Here is a 10,000-nt window from a genome sequence, read left to right as displayed (position 1 = left end):
AAACAGCAGCCAATTTACTTTTATACATTTTGTTTTCAAAGGTACATGTTGCATCTAGCCTTTTAAAATAAGATGCTAACTAGTTATTAGTCCTGTTAAAATCATTCATCATAACAATATTCTTGTAAAAAAACAAAAAAACTGTCAGACTTTAATAATTTGCTATTGTTTTAAATAAGGCAAATATTTCTGATGTACTAGTAATAAAAAAACCCTGTGCTGTTGGTAGTAGTTCTAGTTAACTGACATCACATATTTTAAGTCAATTTTTTTTTTATTATGAAATACAATTGCTAATATCCTTGACAATGTAACAAATTACCTAGATCATGATTCAGAACCAAACATAACTGATTGACATGATCTTTTCATTTTATCTGAATTTATGCGTTTTATTTGACAAACTGTCACAGTTTTGCGACTGGCGCACAGATACAATACCAAAGAGCAGAATTAAGTTTTGTCTATCATTAGTCATAAGGCCTGTACTACAAAGCACATTCAACACATCAAGGCTATCTTTCCATAATCTGGATTCACTTAACCTGAAAGTGGCGATCTGGATAAGTGGTCACAAAAAGCTTAACCTGCATGGTCGCATGAAAGGGGTGGCATTGTGAGCATCTGTTCACTAATGATTATTGAAAAGCGTACTGGAAACAGAAGCTGATTTTTCAAAAGATAAAAGTATAGTATTAGGCAAATATGAAGATATTAAAACAGACTGCAGCATAACTAAGGGAGGATTCAGGGTCACCTGGTCCAGCCGGAAATATATGCTTTAGCAAAAAGGAAAGTTTGAAGCCTAATGTAGTCTACTCGATGAGCTTTGTTGCTTGTACTTGCCGTTTCTTGCTGTCTTTTCACAAACCTCTCACTGAAAATGATGGTCCATACTGTCAATCTAGTTCACTTTACAAATTTTGATTTTAAAACACAACATCTGTGTGTGTAATTGGTGGAAACTAAAATACGCATTGTAAAAAAAAATAACATTGAGATAAAGTAGTTGTCTTTAATTGGTAAATCATAGGACCTTAAACAGGTATTTTCTATGATAATATAACAAGACATTTTCAGCCTGCATTTTTTTTTTTAATTCCAGACTTGTGAAATGACCTGCAGAACCCTGCCATGTGTTTTGTAGTGCTGTTCTTGCAAAGTGTGAACTCACGCAACACAGCAGGTTAAACTAGTCACTCACCAGAATAGGTAGCCTAACAAATCATAAATGTAACAATAAAAGTGAAGCAATCATTCTTTCAGCTGAACTCTTTAGGGGTCATCACAGCGGATCATCTCCTCAACCTCCTCCTATACCAGCATCCTCCTCTGTCACACCAACCTTCTGCCTGTCCTCCTTCACATCCATGAACCTCCTCTGAGGTCTTCCTCTTCTCGTCCTGCCTGGCAGCTCCATCATCAACATCCCTTGGCAGCCTCCTCTGCACATGTCCAAACCATCTCAGCCTTGTCTCTCTTTGTCTCCAAACCTCTGACCTGAGCTGTCCCTATGATGTAGTCATTTCTAATCCTGTCCATCCTGGTCATTCCCAATGAAAATCGTCATAGCTTTCCTCACTACCATTTTGTAAACCTTTCTTTTCCCTCTTGCTGCTTTCCTTTTATAACACATCACCCCTGACACCCATCTCCACCCCCTCTGAATTCTCCTCTTCAACTTACTGTAAAGCAATACTTAAACATTTTCAATAATTTTTCTAATTACCAACAAAATAATTCTGGATCAATATTATCAAGAATTTTGTGTTTGTGTAGGCATATATTCTGCCACAGAGGACAAAACTATAAGGAAATAAAGTCATGTCTACAACCTGATTCATATACTGCAAACAGAAAATTTTAAATACATTTAAAGCTTAAAACATCTCACCCTTTGCTTTGGCCACTTTGGTTTTTCCCCTTTTCCTCAAAGCCAGTCTTGCTTCCTTGCTCTCTTATAAAACAGAAACACACAAACAATGGTAGCTGTTATTGTACAAAGCAGATTGTACTGGAATAGAATTTGAGTAGAATACATACAACAGTGTCACTACATTTCAGACAAAAGCTTAAACTCACCATCTACATCTGAACTCTCTTCACTGGTGGGCTCCGGTCTCTTTTGAGAGGAGAAATGCTCAGAACTTCCACCTGAAAAACAGAAACATTCATGTGCCACATCTTTCTTAATTCACTGTGTTTTTGTACTGAATGACTCTGTAAAAAACCTGACCTTCATCCATCTCACTGCCTCCTCCTTTTTCATTTCTCTGGGGGACACGGAGTAGCTGCTATGTCAAATATTAGCCATCTGGAGTCACAAAAAACTTCAAACACAAACAGTATTGTTGACAAATATGACAAAAAACAAAGATGCAACAACAACGTGCAAAGGAGCAATCTTAACTTCTCCAAGTGTCACTATGTCATCCTAGAAATGAAATTACTCTTCTTTTAGTTAAGATAATTAAAACAATGCAGCACAACCATTCAAAGGTGCCATTTGTGTAAACATGCACTGGACAAATGTAACAGTTTTTAATTTAGAATCTGGGTCGTGGTGATAAAACCACAAATCTCTGAGATGTCCTTTTTTCATGTGTTGTGAGTCTAGTTCTTGCTGTAATAAAAGAGCTCACTATAGAGTGAGTGTACATGATCAAGTGTTATCTGTTGTATAGACTACTGAGCACTGAACTAGGCCAACAGTGTGTTTCTTTGGCTGTAACATGCCACCCAGTTCATTTTACCATTAGGAACCCAAGCTAACAGGTTAACGTCACTCTCTAATATTAGTCAATGTCACATACATAACTTGCAGTTGCATAGCAGTTTATCAAAAATGCAGCTTATTCATGAGGCAGTATACCAACAGCTGTACTAGTGAGCAGGTAACACTTACCACCACTATCAGAACAGCCATTATCACTGCATGCGAGCGCCACGTTATCGTCTGCAATGTAAGAAATAAATATTGAAAGGATACAATTATATTTGGACATTTTTTATGAAGAGAGAAGTCTATAACATGACATTACTGTAAAATGTATAACCTAAGCTAATTTCTATTGTCATGAGCTTTAACCTCCTATGACCTGAACTCTTTCATGCCATTTTTAATTTCTCTTTGCTATTTGGGCTGATTGGGACCTGATGTAAAAACAAAGAATTATCTGAATTTTTTTTACCTCTCTTGTTTCTGAGAGGAGTGAGATCCACATACGAGGGCATTTGTTTTAAATTTCGATAGAACAGTGGCAGTATAATGTCCTTGTAGAGCAAAATTTAGTATTTTGGTCGAGACAACCCAAAATGTGATGTCCACATATGTGGACACCAGGTCCAAGGAGGTTAAAGTACACAACACTAACAATGCACCATAAAACAACAAGCAGGAGATCATGAATAGAAGACTAATCTTATTTTAAAACCAGTGCCCATTTAAATTTAAGATTATGCCAGTCAGGATTCAGTTTGAGGTCCTCTAGCAAGGAATTCTACATGTTCTCTCCTGAACAGGAAAAGCTGTTTCTCCAAACAGGGATTTAAGTGACATCAGCTTCCAGCTGGAAGCTAACAAAGCCAAAAACTAAATACGACCATAAGATCACTGAGCATGTGGGAAACCTGGTTAATAAGCATTTTTTTAAATTTGTTTCAGAAAAATACATTTATTAAAATCATCAACCAAAAATTTCTTTAAAACATACCACTGCTGTGATGCTGACTTTGTCCTATTGCTTGATTATATACCATGAGACGGTGTTTGTAAACACGTTATACATGAAATTAAATGTAAAATAAATTCTCAGTGGATCAAACTATCTGTTGCATAAATAAATTGAATATATCCAAATAAATTTGTCATTTGAAAATCTGCTCATCATTTCAACCTGCTTAATAACAAAAATTTTCACATGTGAAAAGATATGTTTTTAAAGTTATAAGACTTCACTGAGCTCGTGTATTCCTGGCTGTAAGTAAAATAAGATGTTGTGGTATGACCGTGGTATCAGACTGCAGAGGACTGCACAGGTCTGCAATGAGGACACAGGCTGCAAACAAAAGTTACGTTCAACAACTTTTTGTCTTTGTCTCCTGTTTCTGTTGTCTGTTTGGGACTGTTTCTCATATCTGGCTTACATCATTTATATTATAAAATGCTGAGTTTCAACCATGTGTTGTCCTTGTGCCATTTTCAGGTAAAGAGGCTTTAAATGATTTTCTGATCAATGCCTATTTTATTTACATTTTATGCAGAACGTGGGGCCGATGTGATGCACATGAGTATTGTTCTAGCAGCAGTTGTTCATATTATAAGCAACAAAGAATCACATTTAGAAAACAATCACGTCTGATCTAAGAATCACCTATTCCCACCTTAACTGATAATGATTCTTAATGCATATTATAGTTTGTAGTATCTGTTGTTTGGTCTGTTGTTTGACACTCCTACGTACGATTCAGTAACGATTAAAGACTACATGTTCAAATATTCGATAAGAAGGCACATACCTGTATTTGGCTTGCTGCCGTGGCTTCCTTCACCTAATACCAAAGACAAAAGTCAAAGTTACTTCTCAGTTACAGTTAAATAATCCAGTTACAGTCAATAATGACTTGGAGGTGATACAGTAAAAGTGCACCAACAGTTTTGATGCAGCCCATTACCCATTCATTTACAGTAGCTCACCTCAATAAATATACAGGTGTCTTAGCAGTGAGCGCTCATGCAGGTGAACCTGCTGTAAAAATTGTGACCTACAACTCTATCAAATTTAAAGTAAAACAAAAAAAAAAACATGGAGCATCACAACGTTTCACCCATTTTAGATATAGTAGTATTAGGCATTTAAAAAACAGAGTGTCATATAGGAAAGCTTATATGCCTTCTGATGGCTACACTGTTAGAGTGACATCATTTCCTTTTTTAACATACTTTTATTAATTACTCTCTGTACATAAAGCAATATTAGGACAGCATGTTATTGTTTCCTCCAAGGTGAGTCTTATTATAACACTAAAACATAGCAGCCAAAGAGAAACACACTTTCAATTGTTGGAAGGCACAATTATAACACACTATACAAAAGGCTTATATTTTGTATAAGCATGTACATTATTTGCTTTGAATAGCCAAATTAATACTACATGACAGCCTTGATGTTCCACAGAAAAACACTATCTGAAGCCCACTTCAGCAACAGAACACCAGGCCTTCTGTCCAGTTATGTTTGACGGTGAAAAACAAATGAGAGGAATAAGACAAACGAGGCTAAACGGAGCACGCTGCTCAGCTGGGTCATGCTGATGTGCGGCTACGTCAGTAAATATACTGGACGGACAGACGCTGCTCAGTCACTGAAACATCGACACCAACATAAAACTCCATGTTGGCGTAAACACGTGGGAACGTTTATATTTGATGGATAAAGGAGGACAATGATTTCAAGCATTTTGGATTGTAAACACTTTAAGACAACAAAAGTTAAAGCATTGCTACGCGCATGCGTCACACTTCAGTCGTTTCCTTTACATATTTTGAAATGCTAACTTGATAGATGTTATAGCTGGGCAACTGAGGTTGGGTTTTAACAAAAGATTAAAGCGCTCGGAATAAAAGTGCCTTTCGACTAAATCTAGGCTAAAATTGTGACTTAAAAAGAAGGGGACAAAACCCAGTCAAGCTATAAAATGCCTTAAAGAGATACCCTAAATAAAACGGTACAAACCACAGTTTGGCCGCTTGTTATCTTTAATAAAGTTTGTGAAGAATTAAAAAGCATTCCACTAAGCTGTGTTGTGGCGAATCCACTTAGCCAAAAAAATGGATCGGACATCAATTGGAGAAACGATAGTCTTTATATAAGGCTTCAAAAGGGGGAATGTACAACAAATAAACTGCTCGACATCAGAGCAACATATAATGGCTTCCCAAAACTTTCTTTGCTAGCTAAAAACCCAGAGTAACTTTTGTCTACCACAAAGGATTCTGGGAAACGCAGTTTTCTAATGAAAATACCTGTTAAATAAATTAAATCTATAATTAACAGCTCTCACTAAACATGTGACTAACACTTAAATCACTTACAAAATAATCCAAATGCTGTTATCAAACAAACTGCACTAAAGTTACAACAAGCTGTCTTGTTAAAAGGCTGGAACTCACACAGGTCTGCAACCAAAACACTGCATAGGATTTTTCATTTTAGACTTTTACTCACTGAAACCGTGAAAAATCTCTAACTTCATGTTTTCTTGCAAAAATCATGTTTTTACTGTAATTAAGCGTACATTTTTCCCCTTTAAACTGAAAACTAGATCCGATAATTATTTCTTACGTTAATTTTATATTTCTAAGAGCGAGACTGAAGAGAAATACAGATAGAAATTGCCAGAAATTGAGGGGGAGGGGACGGTAGGTTTGGCATAAAATTTAGTGTTAAATATATCACGAAGGAATCGGTTTTTGTTCCTATGTTCAATTATAAGAAAAATTATGCATAGTTAATTGTAATAAAATATAGATTGAGACGAACTTTATGCATTGTTCAATTTAAAAAAAGTATATTTACTGCTGTGTCATTAAGTTAAAAAAAAATTAAACTTAATGTAAGATACCTTTTTCTTTCGTTTCTTAGAAAGACAACATTTGCACAGTTTTCATATAGCAAAAATGTGAAATCTTACCTGCAGAAAGCGTGCTTTGCAGTCTTCAGAGCTCCACTTAAACGGCTACTCCGACTGTGGACTGAATGACGTCACATGCCCTGCAAAAGTTTGAGAGCTGCAGTGCAGGTGCGCGGGGGGAGGGTCACTGATGGAGGAGCAGAGAGAGCCAAAGTTTTCTCCTCAGCTCTGACTCTCAAACCTGATTTACAGGCTACAATATGTGAAATAAAGGAATCCTGACATTTATTTTAACTACAGTTTAGTACACATTATGAAATCACAAAATAAAATTTATCTAAAGTAAGATTTAGTTTTACAGTCTAATTAAACTTTATATATATCAGTAGTGGAAAGAGCCATTACCATATTATTTATTTATTTTACACACACACTAAACAGCTATATTAGGTACACTTTGCTAGTCCTGGTTTGGACTCTCTTTTGCCTTCAGACCTGCCAAAGTGCTGGAAACATTTACCTGCCCCTCCCCCACTGCAGCAGCTATGGGGGAGGTGCAGGGCATCAGTTAAGTTGGGAGCAGAGTGAGCTACAATTCTCTGCTCAGCTCTCACTCAGGCTCAGGCTTAGTGTACTGGCCAGAACACATGAAACAAAGGAACCCTGACATGTTTTACTACAATTTAGTACACATTATAAAAGCACATACCAAGATTTATCTAAAGTAAGATTTAACTTTACAGCCTAATTTTACTTTATATACATCAGTAGTGGAAAAGTACCTCGTATTTATCTAAAAGTATTATTACCATAGGGAAAAGAAATACATATATATACACACAGTGGACTCATTGCGAGCCCTTCAGGAGGCGAAATGATGCAATTTAATGCAAAATACGTATTTCATCTGCTATGATGGGAAAGCCAGATATTTCATAGATGAAACTTTGAAATATCTGGCTTTTGATGATGATCAAACATTATTTTTTCTGCATATAGGGGAGAAGCATGTTAGGAGTCGAAGAGAAGGACAGGCAGGAGCGTGGAGGTACTATGACTGGCAAAGGGAGAGAGCTGGCTGATATGACTGGAGAGAAGGAAGGTAGATTTACTGTGTGTGCAGGAGACCAGGTTGAAGGTTGGATGTCAGTTAGAAGAGAAAGAGGAATTCTGCAGTTAGTTTGATAAAGTGGTAGAGAGTGTTGATTGGAGCAGACTTCAGTAGCCATGTAGGTGAAGGAAAGAGAGATAATGAGGTGTTAGATAGGTATAGTGTTAAGCAGAGAAATGCACAAGGTCAAAATTAGGAAGATGGAAATGGCTGGGGTGAACTCATACTTCAAGAAGAAGGAGGAACAGAAGGTGACGTAGAAGAGTGGAAGAAAGTGTACACAGGTGGCTTACATCCTAAACAGAAGGGTCAGTCTGAAAGAGATAGGAGACTGCAAGGTGGTGTCAGGAGAGAATGTAGCCATGCAGCATTGGACACTAGTCTATAGGATGACTTTGGACGTCAAGAAGAGGAAGAGAATGAAGGCAGAGACAAGAACTAAATGGTGGAAGCTGAAGAAGGAAGAATGTTGTGCAGTTGTTAGTTCAGGGAGGAGTAGACATTCTCTGGGTGGAAGGGAAGTGTTACCAGATGACTGGAAAAATACAACTGAAATGGTGAGAGAAAGGCAAAGAAGGTGTTTGGTGTATCTTTTGGAGAGAGAAAAGAGGACAAGGAGACTTGGTGGTGGATTGGACACTTTCCTGTAGTTCCTCAAAGGAATAGCTAAGAGAAAGTGCGATAGTCAGGGGAGATGGATAAAAGTAGACAGGAATACTGGGAGGCCAGGCCAACTGCAAAGATAGAGGTGGCAAAGGAAAAAGCTTATACTGAGTTGTACGTGAGGCTGGGTACTAAGGAAGGAGAACAGTACTTGCATGAATTAGCTATACAGAGATTGAGCTGAAAAGGATGTGCAGCAGGTTAGAGTGATTAAGGATAAAGATGGTGAAGAGAGTGTGTTGAGAAGATGGAAGATAGAAGTATTCTCTCACTGTCTTCATTAATGAAGACATTAATAAAGACAGAAACTGAGGACAGATGGAGGAAAGTTAGTGAATCAGGAAGCGCAGGGGATAAGTAAGGAGGAAGTGAAGGCAGCTATGAAGAGAGGAAAGGCAGTTGGTCCACATGACATATCTGTGGTGGTATAGAGATGTTGAGGAGAGAGGACTTTTTTTTTTTTTTTGCCTGTCCCGTTTGGCTCTTTTGCCATCAGAATTATTGTCTAAAGGCAAAGAAAGATGCCCAACGGATTTACTTTACCAAATTGACCATCCCAGCCTTGCCGTAATGGTCCATTTGATTCACCTTTTATTGTTTATTTTATTTTCACTTGTTGAATACGGGACAGACTTGACTGGGGGAAAGAAGGGGAGAAAGAAAGAGAAAGAGCTGAGAAGAGGGATAGGGGAGAAGGGCAAAAAAACAAAAACCAACAGAATGGGCAGAAAAAGAAAAAAAAATGCATCTATCGATCACCTGGATCACCTGTTGAGAAAGAAAAAAGAAAACAAGCAGAAGAGAACAAGAGTAATAGAATAAACAACATCACAATGATATATGGGAATATGACAGTAAATACTAAATATTAAACATTATTGTGCAGCACATAGGATCAACAGAACACAGTGTGCTTTGAGGTAGGAGCCAAAAAGGGTGTAGTTTGTGGGTGTGATCACCCGTGTGTACACCTGTGAGCATGGACGCGCTTCCATCCATCCATCTTCATCCGCTTTATCCGGAGCCGGGTCGCGGGGGCAGCAGCCTAAGCAAAGAGGCCCAGACCTCCCTCTCCCCAGCCACCTCCTCCAGCTTATCCGGGGGAACACCAAGGCGTTCCCAGGCCAGCCGAGAGATATAATCTCTCCAGCGTGTCCTGGGTCTGCCCCGGGGCCTCCTCCCGGTGGGACGTGCCTGGAACACCTCACCCAGGAGGCGCCCAGGGGGCATCCTTGTCAGATGCCCGAACCACCTCAGCTGGCTCCTTTCGATGTGGAGCAGCAGCTGCTCTACTCTGAGCCCCTCCCGGATGGCCGAACTTCTCACCCTATCTCTAAGGGAGAGGCCAGCCACCCTTCGGAGGAAGCTCATTTCTGCCGCTTGTATCCGCGATCTCATTCTTTCGGTCACTACCCACAGCTCGTGGCCATAGGTGAGGGTAGGGACGTAGATCGACCGGTAAATGGACGCGCTTGTTTTTTTAAAAGGTTCCTTCATGTAATGATCTGCTAGAGGGTGTGGGGGGGCCACAGCCCCGTCCTCCAGGGCATGAAGCAGGTATGGAGGAGATCAAAACTCCAGACATCCAGAGGC

General features: G+C 38.7%; 1 long non-coding RNA gene across 2 annotated transcripts in view; it reads right to left on the bottom strand.

Annotated features, from left to right (window-relative positions):
• Positions 1–6,832, bottom strand: part of LOC145431613 (uncharacterized) — a 7,380-nt gene extending 548 nt beyond the window's left edge. The window contains exons 1-6 of one of the 2 annotated variants that reach the window (XR_013911956.1): positions 6,694–6,832; positions 4,519–4,551; positions 2,906–2,956; positions 2,237–2,330; positions 2,083–2,154; positions 1,895–1,957 (exon numbers count right to left, since the gene is read on the bottom strand). This is a non-coding gene — a long non-coding RNA (uncharacterized LOC145431613). Of the gene's footprint in view, positions 1–1,894; positions 1,958–2,082; positions 2,155–2,236; positions 2,331–2,905; positions 2,957–4,518; positions 4,677–6,693 lie in introns of those variants that run through there. The other variant, XR_013911955.1, reaches the window with a different exon arrangement.
• Positions 6,833–10,000: the final 3,168 nt, after the last annotated feature.

The sequence above is a fragment of the Astatotilapia calliptera genome, chromosome 10 (assembly GCF_964374335.1).
Source record: "Astatotilapia calliptera chromosome 10, fAstCal68.1, whole genome shotgun sequence".
In the NCBI taxonomy this organism is placed as follows: domain Eukaryota; kingdom Metazoa; phylum Chordata; class Actinopteri; order Cichliformes; family Cichlidae; genus Astatotilapia; species Astatotilapia calliptera.
The sequence above is the reverse complement of the archived record's forward strand: the minus strand, read 5'-3'. Positions and strand labels throughout refer to the sequence as shown.